Source organism: Taudactylus pleione, unplaced genomic scaffold (genome assembly GCF_031769625.1).
Source record: "Taudactylus pleione unplaced genomic scaffold, aTauple2 ptg001139l, whole genome shotgun sequence".
NCBI lineage: Eukaryota > Metazoa > Chordata > Amphibia > Anura > Myobatrachidae > Taudactylus > Taudactylus pleione.
In genome coordinates, this window is record NW_028285540.1 from 1,057,683 (window position 1) to 1,081,295 (window position 23,613).

At 41.4% G+C, this 23,613-nt stretch overlaps 1 protein-coding gene across 1 annotated transcript in view; it reads right to left on the bottom strand.

Annotated features, from left to right (window-relative positions):
- LOC148453494 (C-type lectin domain family 4 member K-like) overlaps nucleotides 1-23,613 on the bottom strand; it is a 108,785-nt gene that overhangs the window by 77,979 nt on the left and 7,193 nt on the right. The window lies entirely within an intron of this gene.

Here is a 23,613-nt window from a genome sequence, read left to right on the forward strand (position 1 = left end):
GGATCGTTCTTCTATGTTCTATGTGCGGCGATAGGATCGTTCTTCTATGTTCTATGTGCGGCGATAGGATCGTTCTTCTATGTTCTATGTGCGGCGATAGGATCGTTCTTCTATGTTCTATGTGCGGCGATAGGATCGTTCTTCTATGTTCTATGTGCGGCGATAGGATCGTTCTATGTGCGGCGATAGGATCGTTCTTCTATGTTCTATGTGCGGCGATAGGATCGTTCTTCTATGTTCTATGTGCGGCGATAGGATCGTTCTTCTATGTTCTATGTGCGGCGATAGGATCGTTCTTCTATGTGCTCCACATTCCAGGGCATTGTATTTCACCATTTTGTTCCGCTTTAATCTTCATCATGCAGGTGAGGCGTCATGGTTTGGAAGCAGGAAATAGCAGTATCATAAACACACAACTGCACAGCACTATGGGGGTGAATAATATCATATAATAATTGTTTATTAAAATGCAAAAGTGCATAAAAAGAAAACAATCTATTCATATGGACAAGAAAATGATTAGTATCCTTCTAACAAGTTAATTATTCATCACCTAATCGTAGCCATACAAGAGGCTGATGCATTCAATAGAACGCACATCACGGTTGCTGGGCACACTCAGTATAAATGGCTGAGCCCCCCCCCCTTACAGATGGTAATCCCGACTACAACAAGAGAATTCCTGTAACCCAAGAACAAAGGAGACAGGAGACAGGAGACTAATGTTGATGAAGAAACAGATACGTTTACTAGAGACCAGCAAACTGTAGCACAAGGTTATCAGGAAAGGGAATGGGAATGGTGGAGGAACAATCTCCTATGCTGCCTTGAAACAGGAACATAGGACCTGATTCAGACCCGCTCGCTAGGATGCGATCGCACGTTGCTGGCCGATATTTGCATTCTGCGCATGTGTCTATCGCAATACGTGTGCGTGAACCACTGCGACAGATAAGGAAGCGCTCGCTTGCCCAGCATAGACAGCCCAGTGTAATGAGTGACAGGAGAGGCCGTTTGTGGGTGGTAACAGGTGAAGGCCACTAGTAACGGGGGAGTGGAGGTGCGATCACAGGCGTGCCTGAGTGTTTCAACGTCGTTTCAGAGGCGTGCATAATTAACATGCAGCGTCATTGTACACGTCACCTGGTTGTATTTCACGCTGAAGGGATCGCAGTGCTTGCGGGCAGGTATAGTCAACCTCAAGCGCTGCGAGCACATTAGATCGTGTTCGATGTACCAGTGTTTTCATGCACTTCCAGGAGATGACGTGCGCAAGTGGGCATCTTATGAATGGCTGGGGGGCGTCTACTTACACAAAATGATCGCACGCCAAGACATAGTGGGCATGTTAATGCCTTGCCGAGCGATCGCCTTCCTTACTGGGCGTGCGCTGAATTTGCATACGCTGCGAGTGATCGCATCTATCGCAACAGCTCTGAATCAGGTCCATAGTCAAAATCCTGCGAACTTGCGGTGACTGTAGAAGATAGATAAGGGTAAAGCTACTTCTGATCCTAAGGTAGCTGTGACTGCTGCTGCTGCTTGTGGACCTTTTAGGTGCCTGAAAGTAAAGGAGAGGTCAGGTATAACTAATAACTGACATTAGAGCTTAATGGCAGCAGACCTAGCAAGGTATAGGGTGGGTTGGGTGGGAGCTGTTGCTACTGTAGGTGCCAATCCCATTCCCTAAAACAAATGGAGTTTGCAGATCATAGATTCCTGAAAACTATTGTTTGTTCCTCGGGAGGCTTGTCACCTAGCTGATGGGCAGACTACCACATACCTGGTGATTGTTCTAAGGAATTCTGTCCTTTGCGTAACGGAAGGCCTCCAATAGTGTTTAACGAAGGTACAAGTGGAAGACCAATGAGCGGCTTGCATTTTGGACTGTAATGTCAAGCTCCTAGCCACTGCCGAAGTGATGGCAGCACCATGAAGGGAATGACCCTTGAAGTGGGAGGTGTCTATCCCTGAACTCTGCCTAGCCAAACTATCCAACCCCTGACTGTGGAAGGTCTGGTGGGATGAAAGGATTATGGCAAGTGATAAAGAGGTTAGAAATGTTGTCTCTCAGTGGGGCTGTGAGTGTTAGGTAGGTAGATAAGCAGTCGACTGTGCAAAGATCCGGGTATGACTGGTCTCTAAGTAGATCAAACTCCACCAGAGGGGACTGAATGGAACTGGTCTTTGTGTGTCCTCTCAAAACAATATGGAAACCCAGTGAAATGGGTGTCATCCAGCATTTGTATGTGTGTATTAAGGAGAGTTCGGCTCCTCGGGCTGCAAATGTCAGTGCTAGGAGTGAAGAAAGCTTTATCGAAAGATTAGAGATGTCAGCCGCAGAAGGAATAGTAGCAAGGAAATTTAGAAAGGGATTAATGTCCCACGTGTTAGAGTATCGTGGACACGGACGTCTGGACAAGAAAATACCCTTAAGTAGTAGTCTAAGGTATAGTTTATTTTCTGTGAGGCCTGGAATAAGGAGAGCCAGTGCTGAGCCATATGAATGTATTGTGGCAGAAGCGAGGTCTGACTCAGACAAAGTAGCCAGGAAATGTAGGGCTGAGTTGTGCTCGGAAGTAGAGCCCGAGGGTGGAGCCTGAGCAGCCCGCCGGGCCATAAACTCATCAATTATGGCTTGGTATCTGGATCTTGTCCTGGGGCTAAGATATACGTTTATCAATGCCATAGATGAAGCCGAGAGGTTAGTAGAGGTCGACAAACGAGTAATTTTGCTATCCACATGCAATGGGGAAGATCCTGTAGGAGGACTGGAGTTCCCTGGAAGCAGTCTCTGGACATTCCTAGGGAAAGTTTGGGACCTTTGCAGAGAGGGGTGATCAAGGGGAACCAAACTCTGGAGGGCCAGGCGGGATATACTAGAATGAGTTGCAATACCCTGTCTGCTTTGATCTTGTGGAAGACCTTCAGTAGTATGGCAGGAGGAGGAAAGGTGTAAGGAAAAAGAAGGTCTGTCCATGGGAAGGACATCACGTCCATGTGCATGGCCCCTTGAGTCCAGATTCTGGAGATAAAGGTTGGAACCTGAGTGTTTGATGGAGTTGCAAACAGGTTCACCTGTGGTTGACCAAAGGTCTTTAGAGTTGCATGATCCAGTGTGAGTTTTTTCCTGGATAAGGAATCAACTAACTCGTTTAGCTCTCCTGAAATATATTGCGCATAGGGGTATGGATCACTCCACTGCCCAGTCCCAGATGTCTATTGCCACTTGGTAGAGAATGAGGGATTGAGTGCCTCCCTTTCTGCTGAGATAAGAAAACTACGGTCCTGTTGTCCAGGCAGAGCTGGACCGATATCTCCTGGGAATTCGGTAAGAGACTAGTGCAAAAAAAGCTAACCTGGCAGCCCTCAACTCCAAGAGATTGATATTTTGACTCTTGAGCAGACCACCTTCCCCTTACTGCTGTGTGTCACAGACAGAATATAGGCACGCAGATACACCCACAGTCACAGACAGAATATAGGCATGCAGATACACCCGCAGTCACACACACAGAATAGAGGCATGCAGATACACCCGCAGTCACAGACAGAATATAGGCATGCAGATACACCCGCAGTCACACACAGAATATAGGCATGCAGATACACCCGCAGTCACACACAGAATATAGGCATGCAGATACACCCACAGTCACACACACAGAATATAGGCATGCAGATACACCCACAGTCACAGACAGAATATAGGCATGCAGATAAACCCGCAGTCACACACACAGACTATAGACATGCAGATACGCCCGCAGTCACACACAGACTATAGACATGCAGATACACCCGCAGTCACACACAGAGAATATAGGTATGCAGATACACCCGCAGTCACACACACAGAATAGAGGCATGCAGATACACCCGCAGTCACAGACAGAATATAGGCATGCAGATACACCCGCAGTCACACACAGAATATAGGCATGCAGATACACCCGCAGTCACACACAGAATATAGGCATGCAGATACACCCACAGTCACACACACAGAATATAGGCATGCAGATACACCCACAGTCACAGACAGAATATAGGCATGCAGATAAACCCGCAGTCACACACACAGACTATAGACATGCAGATACACCCGCAGTCACACACAGACTATAGACATGCAGATACACCCGCAGTCACACACAGACTATAGACATGCAGATACACCCGCAGTCACACACAGAGAATATAGGTATGCAGATACACCCGCAGTCACACACATAGAATATAGGCATGCAGATACACCCGCAGTCACACACATAGAATATAGGCATGCAGATACACCCGCAGTCACACACAGAGCATAGGCATGCAGATACACCCGCAGTCACACACACAAAGCATAGACATGCAGATACACCCGCAGTCACACACACAAAGCATAGACATGCAGATACACCCGCAGTCACATACACAATATAGGCATGCAGATACACCCGCAGTCACACACAGAATATAGGCATGCAGATACACCCGCAGTCACACACAGAATATAGGCATGCAGATACACCCGCAGTCACACACAGAATATAGGCATGCAGATACACCCGCACTCACACACAGAATATAGGCATGCAGATACACCCGCACTCACACACAGAATATAGGCATGCAGATACACCCGCAGTCACACACAGAATATAGGCATGCAGATACACCCGCAGTCACACACAGAATATAGGCATGCAGATATAGCCGCAGTCACACACAGAATATAGGCATGCAGATACACCCGCAGTCACACACAAACAATATAGGCATGCAGATACATCCGCAGTCACACACACAGAATATAGGCATGCAGATACACCCGAAGTCTCACACACAGAATATAGGCATGCAGATACACCCGCAGTCACACACACAGACTATAGGCATGCAGATACACCCGCAGTCACACACAGAATATAGGCATGCAGATACACCCGCAGTCACACACTGAATATAGGCATGCAGATACACCCGCAGTCACACACAGAATATAGGCATGCAGATACACCCACAGTCACACACACAGAATATAGGCATGCAGATACACCCACAGTCACAGACAGAATATAGGCATGCAGATAAACCCGCAGTCACACACACAGACTATAGACATGCAGATACACCCGCAGTCACACACAGACTATAGACATGCAGATACACCCGCAGTCACACACATAGAATATAGGCATGCAGATACACCCGCAGTCACACACAGAGCATAGGCATGCAGATACACCCGCAGTCACACACACAAAGCATAGACATGCAGATACACCCGCAGTCACACACACAAAGCATAGACATGCAGATACACCCGCAGTCACATACACAATATAGGCATGCAGATACACCCGCAGTCACACACAGAATATTTGCATGCAGATACACCCGCAGTCACACACAGAATATAGGCATGCAGATACACCCGTACTCACACACAGAATATAGGCATGCAGATACACCCGCAGTCACACACAGAATATAGGCATGCAGATACACCCGCAGTCACACACAGAATATAGGCATGCAGATACACCCGCAGTCACACACAGAATATAGGCATGCAGATACACCCGCAGTCACACACAGAATATAGGCATGCAGATACACCCGCACTCACACACAGAATATAGGCATGCAGATACACCCGCACTCACACACAGAATATAGGCATGCAGATACACCCGCAGTCACACACAGAATATAGGCATGCAGATACACCCGCAGTCACACACAGAATATAGGCATGCAGATACACCCGCACTCACACACAGAATATAGGCATGCAGATACACCCGCACTCACACACAGAATATAGGCATGCAGATACACCCGCAGTCACACACAGAATATAGGCATGCAGATACACCCGCAGTCACACACAGAATATAGGCATGCAGATATAGCCGCAGTCACACACAGAATATAGGCATGCAGATACACCCGCAGTCACACACAAACAATATAGGCATGCAGATACATCCGCAGTCACACACACAGAATATAGGCATGCAGATACACCCGAAGTCTCACACACAGAATATAGGCATGCAGATACACCCGCAGTCACACACACAGACTATAGGCATGCAGATACACCCGCAGTCACACACAGAATATAGGCATGCAGATACACCCGCAGTCACACACTGAATATAGGCATGCAGATACACCCGCAGTCACACACAGAATATAGGCATGCAGATACACCCACAGTCACACACACAGAATATAGGCATGCAGATACACCCACAGTCACAGACAGAATATAGGCATGCAGATAAACCCGCAGTCACACACACAGACTATAGACATGCAGATACACCCGCAGTCACACACAGACTATAGACATGCAGATACACCCGCAGTCACACACATAGAATATAGGCATGCAGATACACCCGCAGTCACACACAGAGCATAGGCATGCAGATACACCCGCAGTCACACACACAAAGCATAGACATGCAGATACACCCGCAGTCACACACACAAAGCATAGACATGCAGATACACCCGCAGTCACATACACAATATAGGCATGCAGATACACCCGCAGTCACACACAGAATATTTGCATGCAGATACACCCGCAGTCACACACAGAATATAGGCATGCAGATACACCCGTACTCACACACAGAATATAGGCATGCAGATACACCCGCAGTCACACACAGAATATAGGCATGCAGATACACCCGCAGTCACACACAGAATATAGGCATGCAGATACACCCGCAGTCACACTCACAGAACATAGGCATGCAGATACACCCGCAGTCACACACAGAATATAGGCATGCAGATACACCCGCAGTCACACACACACAATATAGGCATGCAGATACACCCGCAGTCACACACACAGAGCATAGGCATGCAGATACACCCGCAGTCACACACACAGAACATAGGCATGCAGATACACCCGCAGTCACACTCACAGAACATAGGCATGTAGATACACCCGCAGTCACACACACAGAACATAGGCATGTAGATACACCCGCAGTCACACACACAGAATATAGGCATGCAGATACACCCGCAGTCACACACAGAATATAGGTTATGCAGATACACCCGCAGTCACACACAGAATATAGGCATGCAGATACACCCGCAGTCACACACACAGTATATAGGCATGCAGATACACCCACAGTCACACACACAGAATATAGGCATGCAGATAGACCCACAGTCACACACACAGAATATAGGCATGCAGATAGACCCGCAGTCACACACACAGAATATAGGCATGCAGATACGCCCGCAGTCACACACACAGAATAAAGGCATGCAGATACACCCGCAGTCACACACACAGAGTATAGGCATGCAGATACACCCGCAGTCACACACACAGAATATAGGCATGCAGATTCACCCGCAGTCACACACATAGAATATAGGCATGCAGATACACCCGCAGTCACACACACAGAATATAGGCATGCAGATGCACCCGCAGTCACACACACAGAATATAGGCATGCAGATACACCCGCAGTCACACACACAGAACATAGGCATGCAGATACACCCGCAGTCACACACAGAATATAGGTTATGCAGATACACCCGCAGTCACACACAGAATATAGGCATGCAGATACAGCTGCAGTCACACACAGAACATAGGCATGTAGATACACCCACAGTCACACACAGAATATAGGCATGCAGATACACCCGCAGTCACACACATAACATAGGCATGCAGATACACCCGCAGTCTCACACACAGAATATAGACATGCAGATACACCCACAGAATATAGACATGCTGCATATCATTGTAATCAGCAGAAGCTGCTGGTGCTATCACTGTGTGAATAAGATGCATTTGAAGGTAAAAAGTTGCATAAAAAGAGGCTTGGGGCTGGTGAGTTACGCCACGGCATGGCACAACTAGAAGGGCTGTTTAACGCGCAAGGAGGCTAGATGTATGAGGACACATCTGTATATCGGTGCACCAGCTGGTGTGTACGGGCAACCTGCTGATCACCCGTATGCATGCTGCAGTTACCTGGCGGGGAAACATAAATGCCCACCTAGTTGTGACATCAGGCCCAAAACATTGGGTGGATGATTGGTAAGGGTCTATGCACTTACCAATCATCAGATAAGTTTGGTTGACCAGTCAAACTAGTGTGTACCCAGCATTAGTTTTCCTTGGGCTTACCCAGGCAGGTCCTAGTCCTAGAAATACATCTACATAATGAAGCCTGGGTGGAGGCAATTCTAGTACCCTAAAGGGAGGAGCTGCACTCATTCTGTGACTGGTTCCTCTATAGGCAGGGGTGTAGAGAGCCACGCGGGCCCCGGTAAAGAGGGGGCGTGGCCTAATTTCAGAAGGCGTGGCCGTGCCCCCTTCGGAAAAAAAAGAGTTTTGCAGTGCCGCCTCTCGCCGGGGAGGGGGCGCTGTGAGCCCCTCAGCCCGACGCAAAGCCAGTGGGGGGCGCGATCAGTGTGATCGCTCCCCCCTTCAGGCATAGGAGATTGCTGTGTGCTGGGCTGCTGCAGAGGGAGGAAGTGAGGGGGGGCGGCGCCAGACCCGGGCCCCCGCCAGGCCCCCCTGGAAGCCCGGGCAAACTGTACCCGCTCCCCCCCCTCTCGGTGCCCCTGTCTATAGGAGCATATTCACAACACAATTGCTGCATGCACAAAGTGCGGTTTTCACACATGCGCAATCGCAAACACTTTGGGCCTTATGTAATAGAGTGCGACTTGCAGCCACTGCTAGAACTTCTGAGAGTCTTTCCGTATTTTTAAAGCCACAATCATTGTCAAGGCAAAACCAAGCTGATTGTCACTTTATATGTTATTATTTCTTCTTGTTATTATTAATAATGTTATTGTAGATTTATATCTTTTATATATTCCCTGTATATGTTGTTATCATTTCTTCTTGTTATTATTAATAATGTTATTACAGAAGATTTATATCTTTTATATGTTCCCTGTATATGTTGTTATTATTTCTTCCTGTTACTATTAATAATGTTATTGTAGATTTATATCTTTTAAATGTTCCCTGTATATGTTCTTATTATTTCTTCTTGTTATTATTAATAATGTTATTACAGAAGATTTATATCTTTTATATATTCCCTGTATATGTTCTTATTATTTCTTGTTATTATTAATAATGTTATTGTAGATTTATATCTTTTATATGTTCCCTGTATATGTTCTTATAATTTCTTCTTATTATTAATAATGTTATTACAGAAGATTTATATCTTTTATATGTTCCCTGTATATGTTGTTATTATTTCTTATTATTATTATTAATAATAATGTTATTGTAGATTTATATCTTTTATATGTTCCCTGTATATGTTGTTATTATTTCTTCTTGTTATTATTAATAATGTTATTACAGAAGATTTATATCTTTTATATGTTCCCTGTATATGTTATTATTTCTTCTTGTTATTATTAATAATGTTATTACAGAAGATTTATATCTTTTATATGTTCCCTGTATATGTTCTTATTATTTCTTATTGTTATTATTAATAATGTTATTACAGAAGATTTATATCTTTTATATGTTCCCTGTATATGTTATTATTTCTTATTATTATTATTAATAATGTTATTACAGAAGATTTATATATTTTATATATTCCCTGTATATGTTGTTATTATTTCTTCTTATTATTATTAATAATGTTATTACAGAAGATTTATATCTTTTATATATTCCCTGTATATGTTGTTATTATTTCTTCTTGGTATTATTAATAATGTTATTACAGAAGATTTATATCTTTTATATATTCCCTGTATATGTTGTTATTATTTCTTCTTGTTATTATTAATAATGTTATTGTAGATTTATATCTTTTATATATTCCCTGTATATGGTGTTATTATTTCTTCTTGGTATTATTAATAATGTTATTACAGAAGATTTATATCTTTTATATATTCCCTGTATATGTTGTTATTATTTCTTCTTGGTATTATTAATAATGTTATTGTAGATTTATATCTTTTATATATTCCCTGTATATGTTGATTGTTGACACTTATTGTGGAATTCTCACATTTTATTGTTTTTTGTTTATTATGGAAAGGGAAGAAGACTTAGAATAGAATTGTTACTTACTCGCGGGTTATACACTAATTACTCCCCTTCGACACTCGGCTCATTTATATGGTTTATTCGATAACTCTATTTGTAACTAATATTTTGTGTCTTATATTGTTCTCACTATTTTCACTCAATACTTTTTCCTCTCAATATGTATATTTTACTACTATTTTGGCCTTGCAATGTTTATATTGTTGATACACACCCAGAGGGTTTTACACCTATTTAGCTTTCATTAGCTTTTTCTTGTTCTTCCCCAGAATTACTTAACATTAAATACTCGTGCTGTATATTTTTATTTATTTTTCTGCTTAGTTATATATTTAGAAACATAGAAACATAGTAACATAGAATGTGACGGCAGATAAGAACCACTTGGCCCATCTAGTCGGCCCCATTTTTAAACATATTGTTACCTCAACCCTTATTGATCCTTACTGCTTCTGAAGGATGTCCTTATGTCTATCCCATGTATGTTTACATTGCTCTACTGTCTTATCCTCTACCACCTCTGATGGGGGCTATTCCACTTGTCCACTACCCTTCCTGTGACGTCATTCTTCCTCACATTTCCCCTGAACCTACCACCCTCCAGTGTCAGTACATGTCCTCTTGTTCTAATACTTCTCTTTCTATGAAGAATGTCTCCTTCCTTTACCTTGTTATATCCCCTGATATATGCGAGAGTCTATCATGTCCCCCCAGTGTCAGATCATGTCCTCTTGTTCTAATACTTCTCTTTCTATGAAGAATGTCTCCTTCCTTTACCTTGGTAAAACCCTTTATATATATGAACGTTTCTATCGTGTCCCCCCCTTTCCCTTCTCTGCTCCAAACTATACATATAAGATCTTTTAGTCTTTCCTGGTACGTTTTGTGGTGTAGACAATGCACCATTTTCTTTGCCCTTCTTTGTACAGTCTCTAATGTATTAATATCCTTCTGGAGATATGGCCTCCAGAACTGAGCACAGTATTGGAGATGAGGACGTACCAATGACCTATACAGTGGTATTATCCCTTCTTTCTTTCTGCTACTGATTCCTCTCCCTATGTACCAAGCATCTGACTTGCCTTCCTCATTGCTTTGTTACAATGTTTGCTTGCCTATAAGTCACCTGAGATAGTGACTCCTAGATCCCTTTCCTCCTCAGTACTTTCCAGTATAGTGCCATTAATACTATATTTAGCCTTTATGTCACCTGAAATAGTGACTCCTAGATGCCTTTCCTCCTCAGTAGTTACCAGTATAGTGCCATTAATACTATATTTAGCCTATAAGTCACCTGAAATAGTGACTCCTAGATCCCTTTCCTCCTCAGTACTTTCCAGTATAGTGCCATTAATACTATATTTAGCCTATAAGTCACCTGAAATAGAGACTCCTAGATCCCTTTCCTCCTCAGTACTTTCCAGTATAGTGCCATTAATACTATATTTAACCTATAAGTCACCTGAAATAGTGACTCCTAGATCCCTTTCCTCATCAGTAGTTACTAGTATAGTGCCATTAATACTATATTTAGCCTATAAGTCACCTGAAATAGTGACTCCTAGATCCCTTTCCTCCTCAGTAGTTTCCAGTATAGTGCCATTAATACTATATTTAGCCTATAAGTCACCTGAAATAGTGACTCCTAGATCCCTTTCCTCCTCAGTAGTTTCCAGTATAGTGCCATTAATACTATATTTAGCCTATAAGTCACCTGAAATAGTGACTCCTAGATCCCTTTCCTCCTCAGTAGTTTCCAGTATAGTGCCATTAATACTATATTTAGCCCTTTATGTCACCTGAAATAGTGACTCCTAGATCCCTTTCCTCCTCAGTAGTTACCCGTATAGTGCCATTAATACTATATTTAGCCTTTATGTCACCTGAAATAGTGACTCCTAGATCCCTTTCCTCTTCAGTACTTTCCAGTATAGTGCCATTAATACTATATTTAGCCTATAAGTCACCTGAAATAGTGACTCCTAGATCCCTTTCCTCCTCAGTACTTTCCAGTATAGTGCCATTAATACTATATTTAGCCTATAAGTCACCTGAAATAGTGACTCCTAGATCCCTTTCCTCCTCAGTAGTTACCAGTATAGTGCCATTAATACTATATGTTGCCTATAAGTCACCTGAAATAGTGACTCCTAGATCCCTTTCCTCCTCAGTAGTTACAAGTATAGTGCCATTAATACTATATTTAGCCTTTATGTCACCTGAAATAGTGACTCTTAGATCCCTTTCCTCCTCAGTAGTTCCCAGTATAGTGCCATTAATACTATATTTAGCCTATAAGTCACCTGAAATAGTGACTCCTAGATCCCTTTCCTCCTCAGTAGTTACCAGTATAGTGCCATTAATACTATATTTAGCCTTTATGTCACCTGAAATAGTGACTCTTAGATCCCTTTCCTCCTCAGTAGTTCCCAGTATAGTGCCATTAATACTATATTTATCCTATAAGTCACCTGAAATAGTGACTCCTAGATCCCTTTCCTCCTCAGTAGTTCCCAGTATAGTGCCATTAATACTATATTTAGCCTATAAGTCACCTAAAATAGTGACTCCTAGATCCCTTTCCTCCTCAGTACTTTCCAGTATAGTGCCATTAATACTATATTTAGCCTTTAGGTCACCTGAAATAGCGACTCCTAGATCCCTTTCCTCCTCAGTACTTTCCAGTATAGTGCCATTAATACTATATTTTTAGCCTATAAGTCACCTGAAATACTGACTCCTAGATCCCTTTCCTCCTCAGTACTTTCCAGTATAGTGCCATTAATACTATATTTAGCCTATAAGTCACCTGAAATAGTGACTCCTAGATCCCTTTCCTCCTCAGTACTTTCCAGTATAGTGCCATTAATACTATATTTAGCCTATAAGTCACATGAAATAGCGACTCCTAGATCCCTTTCCTCCTCAGTAGTTTCCAGTATAGTGCCATTAATACTATATTTAGCCTTTATGTCACCTGAAATAGTGACTCCAAGATCCCTTTCCTCCTCAGTAGTTCCCAGTATAGTGCCATTAATACTATATTTAGCCTATGTCACCTAAAATAGTGACTCCTAGATCCCTTTCCTCCTCAGTAGTTACCAGTATAGTGCCATTAATACTATATTTAGCCTATAAGTCACCTGAAATAGTGACTCCTAGATACCTTTCCTCCTCAGTACTTTCCAGTATAGTGCCATTAATACTATATTTAGCCTATAAGTCACCTGAAATAGTGACTCCCAGATCCCTTTCCTCCTCAGTACTTTCCAGTATAGTGCCATTAATACTATATTTAGCCTATAAGTCACCTGAAATAGTGACTCCTAGATCCCTTTCCTCCTCAGTACTTTCCAGTATAGTGCCATTAATACTATATTTAGCCTATAAGTCACCTGAAATAGTGACTCCTAGATCCCTTTCCTCCTCAGTACTTTCCAGTATAGTGCCATTAATACTATATTTAGCCTATAAGTCACCTAAAATAGTGACTCCTAGATCCCTTTCCTCCTCAGTACGTTCCAGTATAGTGCCATAAATACTATATTTAGCCTATAAGTCACCTGAAATAGTGACTCCATAGTGACTCCTAGATCCCTTTCCTCCTCAGTACTTTCCAGTATAGTGCCATTAATACTATATTTAGCCTATAAGTCACCTGAAATAGTGACTCCTAGATCCCTTTCCTCCTCAGTACTTTCCAGTATAGTGCCATTAATACTATATTTAGCCTATAAGTCACCTAAAATAGTGACTCCTAGATCCCTTTCCTCCTCAGTACGTTCCAGTATAGTGCCATAAATACTATATTTAGCCTATAAGTCACCTGAAATAGTGACTCCATAGTGACTCCTAGATCCCTTTCCTCCTCAGTACTTTCCAGTATAGTGCCATTAATACTATATTTAGCCTATAAGTCACCTGAAATAGTGACTCCTAGATCCCTTTCCTCCTCAGTACTTTCCAGTATAGTGCCATTAATACTATATTTAGCCTATAAGTCACATGAAATAGCGACTCCTAGATCCCTTTCCTCCTCAGTAGTTTCCAGTATAGTGCCATTAATACTATATTTAGCCTTTATGTCACCTGAAATAGTGACTCCTAGATCCCTTTCCTCCTCAGTAGTTACCAGTATAGTGCCATTAACACTATATTTAGCCTATAAGTCACCTGAAATAGTGACTCCTAGATCCCTTTCCTCCTCAGTAGTTACCAGTATAGTGCCATTAATACTATATTTTGCCTATAAGTCACCTGAAATAGTGACACCTAGATCCCTTTCCTCCTCAGTAGTTCCCAGTATAGTGCCATTAATACTATATTTAGAATATAAGTCACCTGAAATAGTGACTCCTAGATCCCTTTCCTCCTCAGTAGTTCCCAGTATAGTGCCATTAATACTATATTTAGCCTATAAGTCACCTAAAATAGTGACTCCTAGATCCCTTTCCTCCTGAGTACTTTCCAGTATAGTGCCATTAATACTATATTTAGCCTTTAGGTCACCTGAAATAGCGACTCCTAGATCCCTTTCCTCCTCAGTAGATACCAGTATAGTGCCATTAATACTATATTTAGCCTATAAGTCACCTGAAATAGTGACTCCTAGATCCCTTTCCTCCTCAGTACTTTCCAGTATAGTGCCATTAATACTATATTTAGCCTATAAGTCACCTGAAATAGTGACTCCCAGATCCCTTTCCTCCTCAGTACTTTCCAGTATAGTGCCATTAATACTATATTTAGCCTATAAGTCACCTGAAATAGTGACTCCTAGATCCCTTTCCTCCTCAGTACTTTCCAGTATAGTGCCATTAATACTATATTTAGCCTATAAGTCACCTGAAATAGTGACTCCTAGATCCCTTTCCTCCTCAGTACTTTCCAGTATAGTGCCATTAATACTATATTTAGCCTATAAGTCACCTCAAATAGTGACTCCTAGATCCCTTTCCTCTTCAGTAGTTACCAGTATAGTGCCATTAATACTATATTTAGCCTATAAGTCACCTGAAATAGTGACTCCTAGATCCCTTTCCTCCTCAGTACTTTCCAGTATAGTGCCATTAATACTATATTTAGCCTATAAGTCACCTGAAATAGTGACTCCTAGATCCCTTTCCTCCTCAGTACTTTCCAGTATAGTGCCATTAATACTATATTTAGCCTTTAGGTCACCTGAAATAGCAACTCCTAGATCCCTTTCCTCCTCAGTAGTTACCAGTATAGTGCCATTAATACTATATTTAGCCTATAAGTCACCTGAAATAGTGACTCCTAGATCCCTTTCCTCCTCAGTAGTTACTAGTATAGTGCCATTAATACTATATTTAGCCTTTATGTCACCTGAGATAGTGACTCCTAGATCCCTCTCCTCCTCAGTAGTTTCCAGTATAGTGCCATTAATACTATATTTAGCCTATAAGTCACCTGAAATAGTGACTCCTAGATCCCTTTCCTCCTCAGTACTTTCCAGTATAGTGCCATTAATACTATATTTAGCCTATAAGTCACATGAAATAGCGACTCCTAGATCCCTTTCCTCCTCAGTAGTTTCCAGTATAGTGCCATTAATACTATATTTAGCCTTTATGTCACCTGAAATAGTGACTCCTAGATCCCTTTCCTCCTCAGTAGTTCCCAGTATAGTGCCATTAATACTATATTTAGCCTATAAGTCACCTAAAATAGTGACTCCTAGATCCCTTTCCTCCTCAGTAGTTACCAGTATAGTGCCATTAATACTATATTTAGCCTATAAGTCACCTGAAATAGTGACTCCTAGATCCCTTTCCTCCTCAGTACTTTCCAGTATAGTGCCATTAATACTATATTTAGCCTATAAGTCACCTGAAATAGTGACTCCTAGATCCCTTTCCTCCTCAGTACTTTCCAGTATAGTGCCATTAATACTATATTTAGCCTATAAGTCACCTGAAATAGTGACTCCTAGATCCCTTTCCTCCTCAGTACTTTCCAGTATAGTGCCATTAATACTATATTTAGCCTATAAGTCACCTGAAATAGTGACTCCTAGATCCCTTTCCTCCTCAGTACTTTCCAGTATAGTGCCATTAATACTATATTTAGCCTATAAGTCACCTAAAATAGTGACTCCTAGATCCCTTTCCTCTTCAGTAGTTACCAGTATAGTGCCATTAATACTATATTTAGCCTATAAGTCACCTGAAATAGTGACTCCTAGATCCCTTTCCTCCTCAGTACTTTCCAGTATAGTGCCATTAATACTATATTTAGCCTATAAGTCACCTGAAATAGTGACTCCTAGATCCCTTTCCTCCTCAGTACTTTCCAGTATAGTGCCATTAATACTATATTTAGCCTATAAGTCACCTGAAATAGTGACTCCTAGATCCCTTTCCTCCTCAGTACTTTCCAGTATAGTGCCATTAATACTATATTTAGCCTATAAGTCACCTGAAATAGTGACTCCTAGATCCCTTTCCTCCTCAGTACTTTCCAGTATAGTGCCATTAATACTATATTTAGCCTATAAGTCACATGAAATAGCGACTCCTAGATCCCTTTCCTCCTCAGTAGTTTCCAGTATAGTGCCATTAATACTATATTTAGCCTTTATGTCACCTGAAATAGTGACTCCTAGATCCCTTTCCTCCTCAGTAGTTACCAGTATAGTGCCATTAACACTATATTTAGCGTATAAGTCACCTGAAATAGTGACTCCTAGATCCCTTTCCTCCTCAGTAGTTACCAGTATAGTGCCATTAATACTATATTTTGCCTATAAGTCACCTGAAATAGTGACTCCTAGATCCCTTTCCTCCTCAGTAGTTACCAGTATAGTGCCATTAATACTATATTTAGCCTTTATGTCATCTGAAATAGTGACTCCTAGATCCCTTTCCTCCTCAGTAGTTCCCAGTATAGTGCCATTAATACTATATTTAGCCTATAATTCACCTGAAATAGTGACTCCTAGATCCCTTTCCTCCTCAGTAGTTCCCAGTATAGTGCCATTAATACTATATTTAGCCTATAAGTCACCTAAAATAGTGACTCCTAGATCCCTTTCCTCCTGAGTACTTTCCAGTATAGTGCCATTAATACTATATTTAGCCTTTAGGTCACCTGAAATAGCGACTCCTAGATCCCTTTCCTCCTCAGTAGTTACCAGTATAGTGCCATTAATACTATATTTAGCCTATAAGTCACCTGAAATAGTGACTCCTAGATCCCTTTCCTCCTCAGTACTTTCCAGTATAGTGCCATTAATACTATATTTAGCCTATAAGTCACCTGAAATAGTGACTCCTAGATCCCTTTCCTCCTCAGTACTTTCCAGTATAGTGCCATTAATACTATATTTAGCCTATAAGTCACCTGAAATAGTGACTCCTAGATCCCTTTCCTCCTCAGTACTTTCCAGTATAGTGCCATTAATACTATATTTAGCCTATAAGTCACCTGAAATAGTGACTCCTAGATCCCTTTCCTCCTCAGTACTTTCCAGTATAGTGCCATTAATACTATATTTAGCCTATAAGTCACCTGAAATAGTGACTCCTAGATCCCTTTCCTCCTCAGTACTTTCCAGTATAGTGCCATTAATACTATATTTAGCCTATAAGTCACCTGAAATAGCGACTCCAAGATCCCTTTCCTCCTCAGTAGTTTCCAGTATAGTGCCATTAATACTATATTTAGCCTTTATGTCACCTGAAATAGTGACTCCTAGATCCCTTTCCTCCTCAGTAGTTACCAGTATAGTGCCATTAGCACTATATTTAGCCTATAAGTCACCTGAAATAGTGACTCCTAGATCCCTTTCCTCCTCAGTACTTTCCAGTATAGTGCCATTAATACTATATTTAGCCTTTAGGTCACCTGAAATAGCAACTCCTAGATCCCTTTCCTCCTCAGTAGTTACCAGTATAGTGCCATTAATACTATATTTAGCCTATAAGTCACCTGAAATAGTGACTCCTAGATCCCTTTCCTCCTCAGTAGTTACCAGTATAGTGCCATTAATACTATATTTAGCCTATAAGTCACCTGAAATAGTGACTCCTAGATCCCTTTCCTCCTCAGTACTTACCAGTATAGTGCCATTAATACTATATTTAGCCTTTATGTCACCTGAGATAGTGACTCCTAGATCCCTCTCCTCCTCAGTAGTTTCCAGTATAGTGCCATTAATACTATATTTAGCCTATAAGTCACCTGAAATAGTGACACCTAGATCCCTTTCCTCCTCAGTAGTTACTAGTATAGTGCCATTAATACTATATTTAGCCTATAAGTCACCTGAAATAGTGACTCCTAGATCCCTTTCCTCCTCAGTAGTTTCCAGTATAGTGCCATTAATACTATATTTAGCCTATAAGTCACCTGAAATAGTGACTCCTAGATCCCTTTCCTCCTCAGTACTTTCCAGTATAGTGCCATTAATACTATATTTAGCCTATAAGTCACCTGAAATAGTGACTCCCAGATCCCTTTCCTCCTCAGTACTTTCCAGTATAGTGCCATTAATACTATATTTAGCCTATAAGTCACCTGAAATAGTGACTTCTAGATCCCTTTCCTCCTCAGTACTTTCCAGTATAGTGCCATTAATACTATATTTAGCCTATAAGTCACCTGAAATAGTGACTCCTAGATCCCTTTCCTCCTCAGTAGTTTCCAGTATAGTGCCATTAATACTATATTTAGCCTATAAGTCACCTGAAATAGTGACTCCTAGATCCCTTTCCTCCTCAGTACTTTCCAGTATAGTGCCATTAATACTATATTTAGCCTATAAGTCACCTGAAATAGTGACTCCTAGATCCCTTTCCTCCTCAGTAGTTTCCAGTATAGTGCCATAAATACTATATTTAGCCCTTTATGTCAGCTGAAATAGTGACTCCTAGATCCCTTTCCTCCTCAGTAGTTACCAGTATAGTGCCATTAATACTATATGTAGCCTTTAAGTCACCTGAAATAGTGACTCCTAGATCCCTTTCCTCCTCAGTAGTTTCCAGTATAGTGCCATTAATACTATATTTAGCCCTTTATGTCAGCTGAAATAGTGACTCCTAGATCCCTTTCCTCCTCAGTAGTTCCCAGTATAGTGCCATTAATACTATATTTAGCCTTTGGATTTATGAGACCCAAGTGCATAATTTTGCATTTTTTGGCATTAAACTGTAGTTGCCACATTCTTGACCATTCCTCTAGTCTCCCTATATCATCAATCATTTGTTTTACCCCTCCTGGTGTGTCTACCCTGTTACATACCTTTGTGTCATCTGCAAAAAGGCCTAGTTTCCCTTCAGTACCATTTGCAATGTCATAAATAAAGATTTTAAAAAGCACTGGTCCCAGTACAGATCCCTGAGGTTCTCCGCTGGTAACATTTCCCTCCTGAGACTGCTCTCCATTTACTACAACTGTTTCCTATCCTGCAGCCATGATCTTATCCTTTCAACTATCTTTGTATACAATCCTATGCTTCCCAGTTTATTTATCAGTCTGCGATGTGGAACAGTGTCAAAAGCCTTACTAAAGTCTAGATAAGCTATATTTATGCCCCCTTTATCTATTTCCTTAGTCACCCAGTCAAAAAAGTCAATAAGATTTGTGTGACGTGATCTCCCCCCAGTAAATCCATGCTGTTTGGGGTCCTGAAAATTGTTGGATTTCAGATAATCTACGACTCTTTCTTTTAAGAGTGTTTCCATCAATTTCCCAACTACTGATGTCAGGTCACTGGTCGCTAGTTACTGGTCGGTAGTCACTGGTCGCTAGTTACTGGTCAGTAGTCACTGGTCGCTAGTCACTGGTCGCTAGTCACTGGTCTCTTCCTTGCTTCCACTTTTGTGCAGTGGGACAACATTTGCTCTTTTCCAGTCCTCTGGAATGACTCCAGTAGCTAGTGACTGGTTGAATAATTCTGTTAATTGTGTTACCAGCACCCCTTTAAGCTCTCTTAGTATCCTTGGATGTATCCCAGCAGGCCCCACTGATTTATCCACTTTCAGTTTTGAGAGTTCCGATAGGATCTTCTCCTCTGTAAATGTGCTTGTTCCTACCTCATTTTCCTGATTATACCTGCAACGTAACTGTGGCCCCTTTCCCTCTCTCTCAAGCTGCATACACACACAACGATTTTTTGAATGATTATCGTTAAACGATATCGTTTAAAAAAAATCGTTCACTTTCTGAGTCAAATGATGAATGATTATCGTTCATTCCCGTTCACGTTTGTAGTTCAGTCAGACTTGTCAACTGAACGATTTTCATTAAGGGAATATGCAAAAATCATTTGTAGTTCATAAAAATCGTTCATTACACTTTAAAAAATCTGACAGATAATCTGACAGAAAATCGTTGGCACCGGTAACAAAATCGTTGTGTGTGTATGCAGCTTCAGTAGTGAATACTGAACAAAAATAATGAGTAAAATGATCAGCTATTACATTGTCTCCCTCTTTCTGTCTTTAGTCTTTTTATTCCACCTTTTGTTTTTCTCCTTTCGTTTATATACTTAAAAAAAGTTTTGCCCCCTTTACCCACTGACTGTGCCATCTTCTCCTCAGCTTTTGCCTTTGCCCATCTGATTACTTTCTTAGCCTCCTTCTGTATTACAAGATACTCCTCTGTGTTCTCATTACTTTGCGTCTGCTTGTATTTCCTAAAGTCCATCTTTTTTGCTCTCACAATACTCTCTACCTCTTTCCCAGACCACACTGGCTCCTTTTCCTTGTGGTTTCCTAACCCTTTTGATAAAAAGGTCTGTACATCTCTCTGTCTGTATGTATTAGGTTATATGTTATGAATTATCTTCTGTTGCTGTGAATATGCTTCTTGTTCCATATTATTTTAAATTTTTCTAGAGGTTGTACGGACCAAGTCCCGTGTACCTAGGCTGGACTCGTCGTTTCCGCATTCAGACTCGGTTCTTACTTTTTCTATTGTCTGGTCTCTTCTTTTTTCAATCTTTTCCCTTTGAGCGAGTCGGGATCTCAGTTTTGTTTGTTTTTTGTTTATTATTTTTCTCTCATCCATTTTAATTTTTATTCTTTGAAATTTTCAAGATGCCTTTCACTGTTGCTTCTATGAATGTCAAGGTCTTAATACCCCTCAAAAACGTTCATTACTTTTTCGTTCTATTCGTGGCCTTAAAGCCGAAATAGTACTACAAGAAACCCATTTTCACGCTTCCAGTCATCCGTCTCTTCGATCTAGAACTTCTCCACTGTGTCATACTCCTCAAGTTCAGGCAAACATAATGGTGTAGCAAATCTAATAATAAACTTCCTTTTGTTCCAAATTATGTCCTTACAGACAGACGGTAGATTCATTATCCTAACTGGAAAATTGGGGCATTTGGAGATGATAATAGCCAACGTGTTTGCTCCCAACACAGGTCACATTTCCTTCTTTAACTTTTTTTTTTCAGTTTTAAATAAATGGAGAGTGGGATCCCGCATAGTGGGTAGGGGCTTCAATGCTGTTCTTACTCCAGACCTGGACAAATCACATTCCTCAAATCGCACTCAGACAAATCGGCTCGCTAAATCCCTTAATAAACATATTCGAGACTCGGGACTCTGACACCTGGCGCGCACTTAATCCATCTTCTTGAGACTATGGGGCCTATTCATCATAACTAAACTTTCTATGGCGGTAATTAGGTTTAGAACTCACATGGAGTTCTACCTAATTACTGGAGGAATTCATCATTCCTCCTCCCTATAACTATCTATTTTGAAATGCTGTCATTTTTGCGATGACCGCTTTTCGGGAAATAGATAGTTATCCCTATCTACACTAACTTATCGCATCTGTAGGCAGCGCTGCGCATGTGCTGTTACATCTGTAAAACCAGCGCATGCGTAGTACTGCCTACAGATCCTGGAAGTTTGTGTCCCCCCCCGCTCACCTGCCCCCTGTCCCCCCTCCGCTCACCTCCCCCCCCCGTCCAGCACTTACCTGCTCGCACAGCAGCCTCTGGCTCCGTCTGCTATGCGGTCATGTGGTCTCCCAGCAGCACACAGTACTGCTTTTTTTTCTAAAACTTTATTGTGTTCTGCTGGTAGAACACATGACCGCATAGCAGACGGAGCCAGAGGACGCACCAGAGCACCGGAGGGAGACGTTGGGGGACCTGTCCAGCTGTAAGCAGGTAAGTGTTACCTACTATACGCCACCTCACAGTGGCGAATAGTAACTCCATCAAATTCCGAAAATGCATAATTTTCGGAATTTGATGAATACCATAATTTCCATATCCCATATCCCCATACTAATGTACTAATATCCCCATACTAGTGTACTATTGTATGGGGAGTGTGGAAATTAACGCAGGGGGACTTAGCAAGGAGATATCAGTGTTATCTCCTGTGCTAAGTGTCATCATGAATACTAAAATAACGTTAATTAAGGAAAATGTCATTAAAATCGTTATTTTATTGTTGATGAATAGGCCCCTATACCTTTTACTCCTCCCCCCATCATACCTATTCTAGAATCGATCTGTTTCTCTGTTGTACTCAAGCTTCCAAACATCTTCTAGACTCAGCTATTATACCAAATATGTGGTCGGACCATTCTATCCTCAGAACCTCTTACGACCTTCTCGATACACCTGCATCTAGACCCTCCTGGCGAATGAATGAGACACTCCTGAAGATCCCACAATTTCAGACTAAGATAAGATCCGCATTGGTTGATAATTTCTCCACTAATTCAGCGAATCCCCCCTGCTCACCTTTGGTATGGGAGACCCACAAATCCATAATCCACGGTCACATTATTAGCTACGCCTCTTTTAGGAATAAGGAGCGTAAACTTAAACTGAATCTTTTAACTGACGAAGTTAAACATTTGGAATCCTCCCATAAACTTAATCCATCCCCTCTTATATATAAAAAACTCACATCTGCCAGAAATTACCTTAATGTCATTTTATCTGAAAAAACTGAGAAATCCCTCTGCTGGCTCAATCAACGCTTTTATGAAAAAAGTTATAAAGCGGACACAAAATCCTGAAAAGCTAAAACAGCCATACAGGCCATACAAAATGAGAATGGTATCCCTCAATATAACCCAGTTACCATAAATGGTATCTTTCGGACATATGACCAATTATATAATCTTACAGATGCAAGCAGTGCGGATCCTAGTATTAATTTACAAACCAGTGACTACCTTTCTTCCTGTGATCTACCTTGTATTGATGCGCAATTAGCAGGAATGCTCGGACTTCCTATTACCAAGGAGGAAACACGCCTTGCCCTTAAAACCCAAAATCCTTCCAAGGCATCTGGCCCTGATGGTTATCCCATATCCTAATACAAAACATTCCAAGACTCACTGATCCCACACCTCACTAAGATGTTTAATCAAATTTTAGATGGCGAAACCTTCCACCCAAATACTACTAAAGCTACCATCACAGTTATTCCCAAACCAAATAAGGATCCTCTCATTGCATCTAATTATTGGCCTATATCACTACTTAATGCCGATTTAAT